The following is a 14,878-nucleotide window of genomic DNA, read 5'->3' as shown; positions in this document are numbered from 1 at the left end:
AAGATACAATGTTCATGTGCACCATCCTCCACTCTAACTCCCCTCCCCACTCTACCTCTCACACACAATAGTTGGTCCGAAACATGTACCCTTTCAAACAAAGCTCCCTAGGGATGGCCATACTATGTCACAGAGCCAATGGACAGACCGGGGAGGCAGTAAGAGCCTGGTAAACAGTAGGTGCTCCATAAGTGGTACATTTAGTTCTGAAATTGGAACTCCATGCGATTACGGCTGTCTCCCTCACAGTTGTATTCCAAATGCAATGGTCTTGGTTCTCATGCTTATACAGATAATGGATGGTTACTGACTGACTTGTTGATTTCTTCCTTGAAAAGGAAATATCCAAATATCCTCCTCTCAATTCTCCTGTTCCTTTCATTGCTTCAATATTGGGGTAAGTGGTATGAAAGCATTTTCCCTATTTGTCCCATCAATTTGAAAAATAAATTCCAGAAGGACATCTGTCCATTTACTTATGGAATTTTTTTGGATGTTTTGAAGGCCAGGGGTAAGAAGAAAGAAAAAAAAAAAGTCTCCCCACAGAGTATGGTTCACAAAATCCATGACCTGAGTTAATTTAAGAAATAGCGATCTGCCTGTAATTCAGAGAAATAAGGTGATGACTCACGCACTAGGATGGCTGGAGGGTTCTTCATGCCTTGGGAGTACTCAGTAGGGGAGAATGCTCCACTGGGATTTTCCCCAAACTCCCATTTGTTCCCAACAAGCTTCAAACACCCTCGTATTTTCCACTCCCTTTAAATGTGTCCTCTTTCCATTCAGCCAATAACTGAAGTAATTTCTCACGAGTTACTGCCGAGGAAAGAAAACCTCAGAGTGGACGTCTGAGTGCTTATAATTCACTTTAAACCCCGCCAGACCTCTTGTGGGGCTATACGGGCACCACCCAGGACATGAGGCCTCTCCTGCTGCCTGACTGTGTGCTCCCATCTGCGCTAAGACCAAGGAGTAGATGGCAAATGAGACAAAGCAAGCATGGCTCAGATCCAGCAGGGGTTGGGGATGACTACACAAGATTTTCAAACAAAATCGGCAGAAATTAGAAGTGCTGTCCTTAAATGAAACCTAGTGAACCGTCACTATCGTGTCACGCTCGGTCTCTAACCAGCTATGCCACGTGGCCTCACGTGACTTCCCAGGTTTCAGGCTCTGACAAGGGACAGGAAGGGGAGGGAGGTGGGAATTATTTACATCTGGACAGTGTCTTCCTAAATGCAAGCCACCCGCTTCGCCTGGCGCTCGAATGAACAGACAGTGAAACGGGAAGAAACGCATAGGGCAGTGGGTGCGGTGGCCACGAGCCTGGGATCTTCCCAGTTTTCAGGCGGTTCCTGCCTTTATGCCACTTTCACCTACATGAGCCCTTCCTCCAGGGTTGAGAAGGACTAGGAAGAGGTGCAGAGGGATGGGGTGCTATGCATGCATGCGGGTAGGGTCAGGGGGGTGGGGCAGGCTTGGGGGAGCCTAGGGTATCTCCGATAATGAGAAAAGACTGCCAGGCATCACATAGGGGATGTCCAACACCCTCTGGTCTGTCCAATCAGACGCTGATAACCCCTCCGGTGGGAGGACCCTCAGGCAGCCATGGAGTTGACACAGAGTAAGAACCTTGGACAATAAAATCTCAATGCTACGAGTAGAGGAGGCCAGGGGAGTTGGGGTAGGGGATTCTGGAGGGGACGGGATTCCAGTCAAGGGACCTCTCTCCCTCCCTTAGTTTCTGTTCTTAGTTTCACGACTACCGACATTTAGTGCCCAGCAGCTATCACAATTCTCACACATTGTATATGCACAACAAACACTTGTAGGTGAATAAATAAATATGGCTAACAGGTATAAAAGGGGAAAAAAACAAATGAACTTTAGAATTACTACACAAAAAGGACTGTATGTTTCAGAAATAAACGAAATAGCTAGACCCAGACAATATAAACCACACATGCTTTTCTCATTAGCTATCTATCAGCACGCGAGAAAAAGATGTTTTTCATAAGTTGTCTCCATGTCCCCAGTGCTGCTTAAAAAAAAGTACATGTGGGATTGCGAATAGGTTACAGGTCTAGTCACTGTCGCTCTCAGTGAGGGCTCGGATGAAAAATAATTCTTTCTTAAGCATGAAGAAAGTAGTCTTGGAGTGTCAGCTGGAACTTCTAGTTTCTCAAATGTCTTTAACGAATATTTGGAACCCCTCGCTTTCCATGATCCATGTTGGGATAAAGGCTATCACAAAAATTTGAAAATATTTAGAAAACAGGCTCCACTGAAAATTCGCCCCGAAGCTTCGGAGAACAGACCTCAAGCACAAGTTTATCTTCAGATGGATTATGAAATGCTTCACATTTTTTACTTCTGCAGAAGGGTAAACAGAGAGGCCTGTTCCGTGACCCCACGGCCAGGATTTCCTTGAATGACACGCTCATGAAAAATGCGACCCGTGGAAGTCCTGACTCACTGAGCCAGAGTTCGCGGCTTTCCGCCCAAGCTTTGCCTTGCATCAAGAGAGGAGAAATCTTTCCGGAACAAAAAGTTATCCTTAACCCTTTGCCTCAAGAATGTTTCCACATTTGTGTATCATGGGAACAGAAAAAGATCCCCCCAATTCTTACCATGTTTATCAATATACTTATCTGGCATATAATGTCTGACTATGTGTGTGGATCACAACAGCTGCCTCCATGAAGGCCCAACTCAAAGGTCACATGAGGGAGAGCCAGGTTTGGTAGCAAGGGACCACGCACGTGCCCTCTGGCTACTGCGAAAGGACCAGGGAAGGGAGCTTGACCAGGGTTTCCTAGCAACCCATGAAGTGGTTGGAGGAAAGAAAAGATGAGCTGGGCAATCAGATCTGACCCTCTCAGCAACTCAAACTAGAAAAGAGAAAAGAGAAAGTGACAGCGGAAAGGCCACAATGGGCCAGGTGGGTGCCTTAATGATGACTCAGACTATGACTACGCAGTAGAAAAAAGGTATACAAAGCTGAGGCACGTCCAAGCCAGGCAGGAGAGAGAGCAGAAGGCAACACAGAAACGCATTAAAGGAGAAGTCACTGAGAGCTCGCCAGGTGGTCTGGACCTGACCCCCGCCCCACCCCACCCTCGCTCACCATCACCGAGTTGCAGTAAGTTGAAGGGAGCCCCTGCTCACTAGAGAGCAGGGCTGACACGCGCTCTCTGCTATTTCATCTCAGAAGCCCACAGTATGATGAGCCTCTGCAGACCGCAGAGCTATTAGATAGCAAGATCAGAGAACCAAGTTCAGCTACGTCTCGCTCCAGGCTACATGTTTTCCAGAATAACGATCCATTCTGAGTGCCTTCTATGAGTCAGGCACATACAGGCACGGGATCAAGTTCATCATTTCTGTCAACAGCCTGGCAAGGCAGGCGTTATTCATATTTCACATACAATGGGGACACAGAGGTTCAGAGAGGCCCAGCAGGTACAGGAGTTACGATTCCCATGCGGGCTTTCTTGCTTTCTTGCTTCGTGGACTAGAATTCCTGCTGTGCGAGGCGAGTGGTAACCCCGCTCCCCCGCAAAAACAGCACAAGGGGATCTTTCTGTGGATACATCTCCTTCACAAGAGCAGTGAATTCAAATGATTGACAAGAGTTTTCTCCTTGTGAAACCTCCCCTATGGCGTCTGGAGAGACTGGGAAAGGCCCTCTCTCTCTAGACCAGCGGTTCTCAACCTGTGGGTCGCCCCCTTTGGCGGTCGAACGACCCTTTCATAGGGGTCGCCTAAGACCATCCTGCATATCAGATATTTACATGACGATTCATCACAGTAGCAACATTACAGTTATGAAGTAGCAACGAAAATAATGTTATGGTTGGGTCACAACATGAGGAACTGTATTTAAAGGGCCAGAAGGTTGAGAACCACTGCTCTAGACAGAATCCCCAGAAGCCACAGCCCTGAGCTGGCCAGAGCAGCTGACATGCAGCCTTTCCAAACACCATGTCTCTATGTGGCTGGTGGAGCTGCCCAGCACCTGACAGAGCACCGTGGAGGCACAAGTTCCAGGAGATGGCGCTCCATGCCACCCACCAGAGTCCCCGCTCCAAGTTTCACGTCCATGTGAAGCTCATCTCCGCTTCGTGTAGGAAATGTCGGTTTTGATCCCAAGGAGTGCACCCAAAAGAGGAAAACATGGCATGTGATTCAAGTGGACTATTGCCTTGATGGTCTCAGCCAAAATGCAGGCCATCTTTGGAGACCCAATAATATAGAAGCGGTTCAGTAAATTAAGAAAAACCTACATGGTGATATTATGTGGCCCTTAAACTACCAAAGATGGCAAAACTAGACAGCAGTATTTGTGCTATTTTCTAAAGTGGAAAAGCAAATAGTTTAAAACAACCCGTGCAATTAAAAAAGACGGAATGGTAGTAAATGAAACAGTTAGGTTAGGCTGGGGGGATGAAGGGTGATCTTTACTCTCCAAATATTTAAAAAACTCATTACTGTTAGATGTATGCTAAATAAATACATTTTAAAAAGGCATTTGGCTTCTTGGTGAGTCTCCAGTTCAGGAGAATCATTTGCAGTCTCCACAAAATGACACTACTGTTTGTCAAACTGAATTCTTTCCCCTGACAACTTTGCCAACGTTAGCTTACATTCTGCAGGACAAGAGCAATATCGAGCCCCTTAGCATGATTCAAGAAATCCGAGGGAGGACTAGGGAGGGGAGGGAACAGTCAAAGGCTCTGAAACCACTAACAAGAAAAGTACTGTGGCTCATGCATAAAACCATCATTGGCCTCCACGACGCAGGATCGGTCCAATAATACATTTCTGTCTCAGACTTCTTAAAAAGTGCACTTGAAGCCAGGACAGGCCTTGAATTTCAAACACACAGAACTAAAGGAATGCCACGGAGGGAGAATTAAGGTCAACCGAAATTGGCCTTTTGTCTGGGATGCATTCTTCAGACCTAGGGAAAGGCAGAGTGTGGTTGAGCAGTGGGTGAATTTGAAAGTAAAATCCGAGGTTTCAGAATTACCCACACAGCCAGAGACAGAATGGCAATGCAGGTTTCTGTGATACGGTTTCCAAATAAAACAGCCATTGTGCGACCTTGAGCGGACCTCTAGCTGCAAGGAAGCGGACAACAAAATTGTTAACAGGATGTCCTGGGAGTACAGGTAGTGACAGTTCAAATGAGTGTTTACACACGCTTGCAAGGTCAGCAGCAGGAAAGGAACAAGAACGTTCAACATGTGCCAACACGCTAAACTACAGTTCAGGTAACACAGCTGAACCTGAACAACTCCGGTTTGAACTGCGCGTGTCTACACTTAAGAATTCTTTCAATTGAGCACAGTTCAACTACCTGCACAGTTCAGACCCACACTGTCCATGGGTCAACCTGGAGGTTGGGGATCCTGTACGCAGAGTGCCTACTAGAAATTCCAACTCTGTGGAAGTTAGATGCCCTAACCCCGTGCTTTTTTTTTTTTTTTAATATATTTTTTACAAAATATTTTTATTGATTTCAGAGAGGAAGGAAGAGGGGAGATGGAAACATCTATGAGAATCCTTGATCGGCTGCCTCCTGTATGCTCCCTACTGGGGATCAAGCCCACAACCTGGGCTTGTGCCCAGACCAGGAATCGAACCCTGACCTCCTGGTTCATGGGTTGATGCTCAATCACTGAGCCATGCCAGCCGGGCAACCCCATGCTTTTAAAGGGTCAATCGTATATGCCACCTACCAGAGTCCCCTCTCCAAGTTTCACCACGATAGATGGTGATCATCTCAGCTTCGTGTAGATAGTGTTGGTTTGGATAACTGTGTGTGACTGGCTCTCTCTCTCTCTCGTGTGCCAGGGATATCTGTTTCCTAACACAGATAGGTCCCCACCCGGACAGGGTCACATCAGCTGAGTCACTCTCCTGGGGAAGTGGAACCGCACATAAAGGTAGGGGCACTGGCTGCAAGCCTAGGTCTCTGCATTCAAAGCCGAGTTATTTTTAGTCACTGCAGTATTTGGTCTCTGGATCAGATAAACAGGCCAAGTGTCTGTTCCAAGCCCACCCAGAATCACAAGATTTTGAGGCATTACTTCAAAGTAGAAGTTATCAAACATCTAAGACAAAAGTCCTAGACTAAGTCCCTCCCCATTTGGACCCAGGCTTCCCCCTCCAGTCAGAGGAATGATTTTGATCACAGGACTCATATCCTGATCTGTTAACGCACTGTGCTCTGTAGTTTGACTTTTTCTGAATTCGCAGAACTTCGCTTGATTGTTAACACTGTTCAGTCCTACTTGTGATCTCCAACACAGACGGACGGGGCTTTGTGTGTAAAGCATAAAGAAATAACTTCCCTCATTAAAGAGGTTCACTAGGTGAAATTAGCTGTACAGATGAGTTCCTTAAACAGTCACAGTTTTCCATTAAAAATAGTCCAAAGTCCTAGCTGGTTTGGCTCAGTAGATAGAGCGTCGGCAGACCAAAGGGCCCGGGTTCAATTCCTGTCAAGGGCACATATCTCAATTGCAGGCTCCTCCCTGGCCCAGGCCCTAGTCAGGGCTTGTGCAGGAGGCAACCAATCGATGTGTTTCTTTCACATCGATGTTTCTGTCTTTCCCTCTCTCTTCCACTCTCCCTAAAAATCAATGGAAAAATATCCTTGGGTGAGGATTTAAAAAAAAAAATCCAAGAAACTTGTTTTCCATTCCCAAGATATTATACCTCTTATAGTTTTGACAGAAAGAATACTTAGTACCTCAGAGAGAAAGAGGGAAGGAAGCCAAAATCTATAGCAGCATCTCTCCCATTTCTGCACGCTAAGCTGATTCTGGGGCTATTCATCTAACTCTGAAGTTCATCTTGCAACCCTGCTTGACCCACATCCCCGTATCCCGCGGCTTCTTCTCTTTTTGCCTCCTTCAGAAATGAGGTAGAAGCTACTAGGTTTTTGAAGTGGAACTAAACAAACTATAAACTATTAGGCGGCTTACCCACTGAGCTGAAGTTGCTTTAATTACTGGGATTTCATATCATTAGGTAATGGTCCCAGGGAAAACATGCATTTTCACCCGCTTATCTCCCCTGGTAAGTGACTAAATTCACGCCACCACTCTCCTACCTCCTGTTTACAACAACTATGTGCCATTTTGTTTGGATTTCATTCTTTTCCACTTTGTTATTTTTACAATGCATAAAATCCTCACGGGAATAACAGCTGCATGTCTTCATATTGTAAGAGGAATAACAGCAAGAATTACTGAGTTACTAACTAAATTCCTAATGATCTAACAATTGGAGGTCTAGCTTTCTCTTATTCTTGATTTTGTTGTCAGTGGCTCATCTTGGTTGGTTGGAGGAAAGTATGTGCCAATTTTATGTACTTCATGCAACTGCTTGATTTATTTCAGAAACACAACAAAAACAAAAACATTTCCTCCCAAAGCAGATTCCAGACGGTCATTCATATTCAACAAGATTTGTTGAACGCACCGCACCCCCTCTTCTTACCCTACCCTCAATCTTACGAGTCAAGCTCTTTACATAAATAATCTCCCTAAATAGTCCTCCCTGTGAACTAATAACACTACTTTTGTTTTACACGAAGAGACAGAGTTAGAGACATTAATTAAGACTTGCTAGAAGTCGGCTGTACATTCAAATATCACTTTTCTATTTGTTTTCCAGTACTTTGTTTTTCCTTCAGTCTCCAACATTCAGAAAATCGAGCTAATTGATGGTGTCCAGTATTCCCTGCCATAATAAATCCTTTTGTCTCCACCATTGTACAGAATTTAGAATGCATATCACAAACCCTTTATGCAGTACCAGAGCAACATAAAGACAGAACTAACATAACAACAATCACACTTATTTAAACTGACAACAGGGTCATCTGTGGTGGCAGGGCTGGGAAGGGGAGGAAGCCACCAAGTCCATCGCTCTAAAAACGGTTTCTCCAAGCTACCACGCGTCACACCGTCTCTCATCTTACAACCTCACACAAAACCATGACGCGAGGCCAAATACAGCCAGCGAGCAAACGAGATTTGCACAAACATAGAAAAGAGGGACACGAGCAGTTTTCTTGTTGAAAATGTGAATTTTTCACATTTCAAGTTTTAAAAGGGGTCAGATGAAAATGGCTCTTGCACCTGTTCGTTCTTGAGGGGTGCTTTCTGCCCATTCATTTACATTGTTTTCTTTATCTGTAGAATACTACTACACACCACAAGAGTGCATCCATCTTTGCTTGCTTTGTAAGAAGCACAGAAAGAAAAAAGTCACTACTGTGAGGTTGTAAATGTGCCAGAAGGAGAAATGCTGTCCTTCCCCTTTTAGAGAACGCTGCAGACAGCGGGCAGTGTGTCTGCCTGGGACCCCCGCACATGGGGTGGGGGGAGTGGAAAGACTTTTTCTGCTGTGCTCGGTGCAGTGCGGGTGCCTCGCGGTATTTCTCGTGAGGCTGCAGAGGCTGCAAAGGGTGACGTCATAAACTAACCTCAAAAAAGGGATGGCCTAATGGAGAAAGCTACGATCCTACCACTCATTCAGCAACAAATCAATACAGGGCAGTGGTTCTCAACCTTCCTAATGCCGCGACCCTTTAATACAGTGCCTCATGTTGTGGTGACCCCCAATTTCATTGTTACAAATTGAACATAATTAAAGCATAGTGATGAATCACAAAAACAATACGTAATTATATATGTGTTTTCCGATGGTCTTAGGCGACCCCTGTGAAAGGGTTGTTCGACCCCCAAAGGGGTCGAGACCCACAGGTTGAGAACCGCTGATATAGGGCTTATGTTTTTTAAAAGGATTCCTTTCAGCATTATAATCATCACTCACTGCTTTAAACTTAGTATGAAGAAAGCCTATAGTCTAAAGCTCTTTCCTTTTTGAAAGAGAAAAACATCAAAAGCCATCTAAAACCCTGAAGTGGAGAGGCCCCTGCCAAGGAGCAAGGGGGGGGGGGGGGTGGCGCCTGCTGGCTCTGCACCCCAGGCTTCCCCAGCTGCAGGGGAGGGAGCAGCCAGGGCTGCCCACGCTGCCCTATGTGGGTGCAGGTGGCACAGATGAAACCCACTGATCCCGTCCGCTCTGATCACGGAGCTCATTATTCTCACCCCTGAGACTTGTTCAAAGTGCCATGACCCCCAGCTCCCTCCATGGGAGAAAGGGGGTGGGGAGGCAGGCAGAGCTTGAACCTCAGTGCGGAAACCTGGGTTCTAGTCTTGGCTCAGCCACTAACTGAATTGGAGACCTTGGCAGGACTTTATCTGTTTTGGTCCTCAGCGTCCCCTCTATAAAAATGAAATGTTTGCAGCAGCACTCCTGTAGGTGTGAAATTCTGCAATTCACAGCACCTTAGCCATGATTCATTCTCCCCGTGGTAATGTGCACCTCCTGCTCACACGGCTTCCAGTTGGGGAGGACCGGTCAGAACAGCAGGTCTTGTGATGATAGAGGCTTTGAGTTCATCACTCTAGAATGGAGGGGTGACGTGCCTGTCCCCCGCGCAGGAAGAGGGGCCTTGTGGGCATTTCTGAGTACTTTACAGTGTAAGTCTTCACTTACACTGGACATGGGGGTGTTTGGGGTGTGGGATGTGGCACAGAAATGGGGAGGGTATATCCTTTTCCTTGGTGGAGAGAAGGTAATATCTAGTTGAGAAAGAACCAGGTGAAGAATCAGGAAGCTATGGGTCTGGCCTGAACCCTTGCACTGGCCACTCAATCTACCTTGGACTGTCCTTTACCTCCATTACGCCCAAGTTTCCTCAATGGCAAGAGGGAAAGAGATGCTTAACCCCTACTTGTGCCAGTGGGTATCAATCTGACACGGCAACTTCTCTCTCCCAACTACTGCCTACAGCTTTTACTCTGAGGGAGGCGCCTTGGGCATTCACATCTGATGATGTGATATTTTATTTTGTTCAAGTCTGATCGGCAGAGTCCATTTCCTTGGGAGCAAGAGGAATGGATGGCAATGCACATCTTTTCCTTGCAGTTCAGTGCAGAGCAGATATGCGTGGAAGTGGACTGAAAGGGTCAGACGTGCTTCGCAAGGCCCACCTCAACACAGCACAGAATATGACTGGTTCTTAGGTCCGCCCACCGTACTTCTTCTTCCCCTCACTTGGAGGTGGAACCTCTTTCTCTTCCCCATAGTTCCCACCCACACCCTTAGCTTGGAATGGAGACTGACTGGAGAGGCACGGGGGCGTAGACTCTTGAGACCACAGATCCTTATTCAAATACTGTGCACTTTGTAGCAGGCTGATCTTAGGCTAGTTTTTATTTTCTTTTTTAACTTTCTTAAGACTGTCGCTTCATCTATAAAAGAAGAAGGGTTAATTATAACCATCTCCAGGTTTTAGAGAGGAAATCAGAGAGGCTAGGGAGCCCCAGCACGCAGAGAGATGGTCAACAGCCGGTGGCTTCTTCTCCTCTCCCAGGTGCCTGAAGCCCACGGCTGGGAGGTTTCCGCATACAAAGTTATATTTCTGGCCCCAGGGAAAGGAAATAAATGGGTGAACAAATGAAGCCTGTATGGGGTTTCTACAGGTCCATCAGCTACAGAAAGCCCACTAATTCATTTATCGGAGGTTCCTGGAAGGCAGCGGTAATGGCTCTGGGCTGCCACCCACTTAGGCACATCCAGCGGCTGACGGCAGGTCAATGCCCGCCTCTCAATCACAGTCCCGCGGGACGTGCTGGCTGCGGGCGAGCAGATGCTCCCCGCGAGCCTGCAGAGGAGCCAGAGAGCACTCTCCCCACAGAACGAGCAGAGCTAAGTGCTCACTCTGAGCAGTAAAGTGGTTATTACTAAAGGAGCCATCGCAGACGAGATCTATTTCGCTCGCGCTGTTGTTCTAACTCGCCAATGGAAAAGGCATGCGGAAAACTTTATATGAACGACACCACCGGCACCAGCAGCAAAAGGACAGAGATAGTAACAACCAAGCCAAGCGGAAGCAAGATGAGTTCAGCAGGGGCTCCGCCACAAGAGCGTCTAAGGCAGTGGTTCTCAACCTTCCTAATGCCGCGACCCCTAATACAGTTCCTCATGTGGTGGTGACCCCCAATTTCATTCTTACAAATTGAACATAATTAAAGCATAGTGATTAATCACAAAACAATATGTAATTATATATGTGTTTTCCGATGGTCTTAGGCGACCCCTGTGAAAGGGTCGTTTGACCCCCAAAGGGGTCGCGACCCACAGGTTGAGAACCGCTGCTCTAAGGAGAGTGAGCAAGGACAGAGGCAAGCTCCGGAGAGAGCAAGCGTCTCTTGGAGGAAACTGAGTAGGAGACTCAGACCAGACCCTTCCTCAAAGGAATGGATGCTCCTACTAACAGATGTCAGAAGTCCCAGGGCCCGGCCGCCAGGTCTGCATTGCTATTAGTAGGGCACAGTGTCCCTAAACACAGCCAAGTCCCAGGGCCCAGCTCCTCATGTATAAAAAAGGGGGCAGGGGGAGAGGGTAAGGTGAAAGGTATAAACTTCCAGTTACAAGACGAGTAAGTTCTGGAGATGTAACGTACAGCTGGTGTCTACGGTCAATCACACTGTACGTAAGGAGGCAGCCAGACAATGGCTGCAGACAGCAAGAGAAAACCACCGGTGACCATAAGCCACGCTGGCCAATGTGGTTAAGACAACAAAAGATACAGCAGTTGAAGTCGAGGTGAAAGAACCAGAAAATTCAATTCATACAACAAAAACAGATTTAAAATACCAGTTCCATTTTTGCAACATGGAAAAAATGTTTAGACAACACCATCTTTAAAAATGTAAGCGCCCCCCCCCCCAATCTTTTTTTTTTAAACCAAAAGGACTTACACACAATCAATGATACTAAGTGTTCTCATGACAGAAATCCAAAATCGGTGTCACAGTACTCAAAATCTGACAGCGTGGCACCAAAAAGGAGTGTGATGGGTGGGAACAGAGGAAGTACAGACACAGAAATGTACTTTAGGAAACAGCACCAAAGGGTAGCCATCAGCTCAAATCTGGAAATGATTTCTGTGAGATCTCTCACAGGAGTTTCCAAATGTGTCCCCAGATGATAGGAATGCCTGTCTGCGTGTGTCGTGTCCGCTGACTGCGAGCTTTTGGCCTTGTGGGCCCACCGCACGGAACATGGCAGCTGTTTGCAGACTGCCAATGGCCTTCACAGAGGTGGGAGGAAGCCTGTCCCCTCCGGGTGGGGCTCAACTGGCCCAATAAATAAACTCGCAGCAGAGAAAGGAAGAAATCCTGGTTCTCAATGAGGCTGAACAGTTACTTCCTGCTGCCATGAGACAGGGTCTAATGAGTGTGTTGAAAACCTGAAGGAAAAAAAAATCCAAGGCCATGTTAACATATGCAAATCACCACTAACATCCAGCAATGACCGCCCTTACCTCCATAGGATGCTAAGTAGACAGTGTGGCGGGAGCAACAGGGTGAAGAACTCCAGGTGGCTTTATGCATGCTTGTCACTGTAGTTACAGGAGCATTTCCAAAAGAACGTTCTGAGCCCAGGTCGGCAGCCCACACGTGAGTGCTATTTTATTATTTCAGAGGGACATGGCAGGTAGAATCCTTCCTGTGCCCCACGAAAAAAGAAAACGACCCTCTCCAAAAACAAACGGCGTTTTCTGCTGACATCCACCATGTCCGAGTGGAAACAAAGAAAGAAGAGACCCACTGGCTTCTGTTTCATTAGAGACACATGAAGACAATATCTGCAAATGAGGAAACCTTCTTTGCAAGAGTCTTCCATGCAAATGAACGTTTCTTTTGTCTTCTTTTTTTTGTATACATATTAGACTGACACACATGATAAAAGAGATGAGAGATAAAGGACAAAAGACCCAAAATAACTTGCTAAATATAAGCAGGGAGGGTGAAACAGGAGAGACAGCTGTTGTTTTGGGGTTGCCAGCATCCGTTCACCCTTCCTGGGGGCAGAACCAGAACTCAAATCCAGGTCTTTGATCCCATACTTTAAAGTCTTTTCATAAAAGCCCTCACAATTCAAGGGCCTTGGCACGTTCCCAAAGTCCTTCCTCATCCATTAGTTGGTTCAGAACATCCCTTTGAGACAAACAAGACAGGAACCCTCAAACCCATTTCATGGATGAGAATGTTGAAGCGAGGGGAGTGTTCTAGGTCACACAGCTCATAAGGACTGGAACAGATCCAGGTTTCTGTCAGGATCTGCTTGTCAGGTCAGAGCAAAACGCCCAAACCTCCAGCACTTGACTCACAATGAGACTCAGAGGGGGAAAACTGACATGTTCACAAGTCCTACACCCTCCCCTGAACGTTGTGGTCGCTTTCTCCCAGAAGTCCGTGGGGGAGGCGAAGGAAATGACTCTTTTCTCCTGTAAGTTCTGAGTCATGCACCCACTCCTGCCACGCTCCGCTCCTCTGCAAGGGGCGTCAGCGTCCCCCGCGATGGTGCCTTGAACCTGACAGCCAGCGAACCGGAGGACCTGACTTGCACCATAGCCAATGCCAAGGGCAGGTATTAAAAACCACTTCTGCAGGGATATGTAACTGTATTTTAAAGTGGAGGTGGGGGAGCCCCATCCCGTGGCAACAAAGCTCAAAAAGCAGCGTGGTGTGGAAAACTGGTCTGCTTTCGAAACCGAGCATATGGGCTCAGCAGCCTGGCTGCTCCCTTGCTGTGTGCTCTGAGCAAAACTCGCCTCCCGGCTTTAGTGCCCTCGTCTATAAAATAAACAGATGTGGCCAGATGCTTTCTAGATCGTGCTTGACTGTAAAAATGTTCTATAATTTCTACAAGGAACATCAGAAAGAACCAGAGATGAAGCAGTGGAGAAAGAAAACCAGAAGTGAAGGCAGGAAGGAGAAGCAGAGGGGGGTAGGCAGAAGCTGGTCCGCTGAGGAGTTTGGGGTATTTATAACTAATGGTGGAACCAATGCCCCTCTTGAACCAATGACCAATAACCAATATAAAACTGAAGCTCGAAAAAGGAGGTGGGAACTCACTTTCAGTGAACATCAATGATGGAACATGAGTTTAGAAACATGAGTCTGTGTCTTAGTTCAGTAACTTGCACTGTTAACAGAATATCTCAAACTGGCATGTGTATGTTCCTTATTTCATTTGGTCATTGAAGACACAGGCAGTGGTCCTGGCCAGGTAGAATGTTGGTTGGATAGAATGTCATCCCGACATGCCAAGGTTGCAGGTTCAAGGCAACCAATGATGTGGTACTGCCAATGAATGTATAAATAAGTGGAACAACAAATTGATCTATCTCTCCCTCTCTCTCTCTCTCTCAATCAATTTTTTTGAAAAGAGCTGATGTTCTTGCCTTCATTTTGTGGACACGGCAACCATGGTTCCGAGGGATCAAAGGACCTTAAAACAAGACCACAAGGCCAGTGCGTAGCGCTGATAGACTGAAATAGAGATTATTTTACCAGTGCTCTTTCTAATATTCCTTGCTGTCCCCTTTCCACCTTCTCTGTTCCTCATCTATGGATATCAGAAGAATCCATCAGTATAGAATGGTAATTGACCTCTGGCCTAGAGAGTGGTGAGCCATACACTCAATGGTGATTACAGCTGCAGGAGAGAGTCTCATTGTGATAATGGTTATGGTGCCTTCTGACAACCAATCAGCATTATTACTGGAAGGAGTTCTCCACGTACACTCTGCCATGACTGATAGATCAGGGTCAGTCTTGTCAGCATTTTCAGTACCTGGACAAGGACTTCCTTAGAGCATGATTCATGCAATATCATTGGCTCACTCTAATGAACTCTTCCAGCGTTGAGAGTTATATATCCAAGACAATAAAAATACACTCCAGAAATTGTTTCAGAATTAAAGTTTGTAATATAA

The 14,878-nt window shown here is 46.5% G+C and overlaps 1 protein-coding gene across 8 annotated transcripts in view; it reads right to left on the bottom strand.

Moving 5' to 3' along the window:
• ASAP1 (ArfGAP with SH3 domain, ankyrin repeat and PH domain 1) overlaps positions 1-14,878 on the bottom strand; it is a 218,077-nt gene that overhangs the window by 87,345 nt on the left and 115,854 nt on the right. The window lies entirely within an intron of this gene.

Source organism: Myotis myotis, unplaced genomic scaffold, assembly GCF_014108235.1.
Source record: "Myotis myotis isolate mMyoMyo1 unplaced genomic scaffold, mMyoMyo1.p scaffold_m19_p_16, whole genome shotgun sequence".
NCBI classification, from domain to species: domain Eukaryota; kingdom Metazoa; phylum Chordata; class Mammalia; order Chiroptera; family Vespertilionidae; genus Myotis; species Myotis myotis.
This window is presented reverse-complemented; position numbering and strand designations above follow the sequence as displayed.